The sequence below is a fragment of the Peromyscus californicus genome, unplaced genomic scaffold, assembly GCF_007827085.1.
Source record: "Peromyscus californicus insignis strain IS unplaced genomic scaffold, ASM782708v3 Scaffold_7__1_contigs__length_154581171, whole genome shotgun sequence".
Classification (NCBI taxonomy): Eukaryota; Metazoa; Chordata; class Mammalia; order Rodentia; family Cricetidae; genus Peromyscus; species Peromyscus californicus.
The window spans coordinates 105,614,657-105,616,335 of record NW_026294595.1 but is presented as its reverse complement, the minus strand read 5'-3'; the positions used below and the strand labels follow the sequence as shown (position 1 = coordinate 105,616,335).

At 36.7% G+C, this 1,679-nt stretch overlaps 1 non-coding gene across 1 annotated transcript; it reads right to left on the bottom strand.

Annotated features, from left to right (window-relative positions):
• Positions 1-1,272: 1,272 nt before the first annotated feature.
• Positions 1,273-1,434, bottom strand: LOC128102786 (U1 spliceosomal RNA). The gene has a single exon (XR_008215541.1). It is a non-coding gene; the product is annotated as a U1 spliceosomal RNA (small nuclear RNA).
• Between the last annotated feature and the right edge of the window lie 245 nt (positions 1,435-1,679).

Genomic DNA, 1,679 nt, shown 5'->3' with positions numbered 1-1,679 from the left:
GAAAATTTAGGAACTCGAACAGGAACCACAGAGGAAGAATAAAAGAGATGGAAGAGAGAATCTCAGGCATTGAAGACACAATAGAAGAAATGGATACATTGGTCAAAAATGTTAAATCTAAAGAACTCCAGGCACAAAATATCCATGAAATCTGGGACACTATGAAAAGACCGAATCTAAGAATAGTAGGAATAGAGGAAGGAAAAGAAACATGGGTCAAAGGCACAGAAAATATTTTCAACAAAATCAGAAGAAATCAGAATTTTCTTAACCTAAAGAAGGAAATGCCTATCAAGGTACAAGAAGCATACAGAACACCAAATAGACTGGACCAGAAAAGAAAGTCCCCTTGCCACATAATAATCAAAACACTAAACATATAGAACGAAGAAAGAGACCTTTGAACACTCATCCCTAAATGGGATGTCTCCATCAAATCTGTCTCCTCAGAGCTCAAGGAACTCTGTGGAAGAGGAGGTGGGAAGAATGTAAGAGCCGTAGGGTCTGGAGGACACCAAGAAAACAAGGCCCTCTAACTCAACATGAGCAGAACCCGCAAGAACTCACAGAGACTGAAGTAGCATGCAAAGGTCCTGTACAGGTGTCACCAGGTCCTCTGTGCTAATATTATGGCTTCCAGTTTAGTGTTTTTATTGGATTACTGACTTTGCAAATGAGTAGGTCTCTGATTCTTGTGCCTTCTCTTGGGCTCTTTTCCTTCTGTTGGTTTGTCTTATCCACCTTCAGTGTGATAGTTTTTATTATATTTTAAAAATGAATGGATGAATAAATGTAAACCTAGACACTAAAGGTTAAAAGACTATTTTCAATAAAAGAAAACTAGAGGGAAAATTTTTTTTCACGTTGATCTCCTTAGTGAAAGTAGAATAATACATGAATCATTAAGAAAAATTTAAACCAGGCGGTGGTGGCGCACGTCTTTAATCCCAGCACTCGGGAGGCAGAGGCAGGAGGATCTCTGTGAGTTCGAGGCCAGCCTGGTCTCCAAAGTGAGTTCCAGGAAAGGCGCAAAGCTACACAGAGAAACCCTGTCTCGAAAAAACCAAAAAAAAAAAGAAAAATTTAAAAATTAGATTACAAGTAAAAGATGACTCTCTAAATTCTACCATAGAAATATTTGCATATCCATGTTTATTGCTGTGCTGTTTACAATATGAAGGAAATGGAACAAGTCTAGATGTTCATCAACAGATAAATGGAAAATGCAAATATGGTACAGATACACAATAGAACTTTAAAAACAATTTTTTTCAGGGGAGAGTATGAACTCAGTCCTCCACTACCACAAATTATGCATTTAAGTTTCTTATTTGAGGAAGTCACAGGGGTCATCACATCTAGAGTATAATGAATGAACCTCCCAATGGATAACCACCTTCAAGAATCATGGGTTCTCCCCTGCCAGATAAGTATACACAATAGAATTTTATTCAGTCATAAAGAAGAACAAAGTCATAAATTTTCAAGAACATTGATGGATTTTGAAATTATTATATTAAAGAACCCAAACTCAGAAAAGCAATCACCATGAGTCTCTATGATATACATGCCATAGATTTTAATTTTTATGTATGTGTACACATGAGATTTATAGGTCATGAAACTAGAAAGACAAAGACCATGAGAAAAGCAAAAGTGGTCTTAGGAAGGGGAATAAA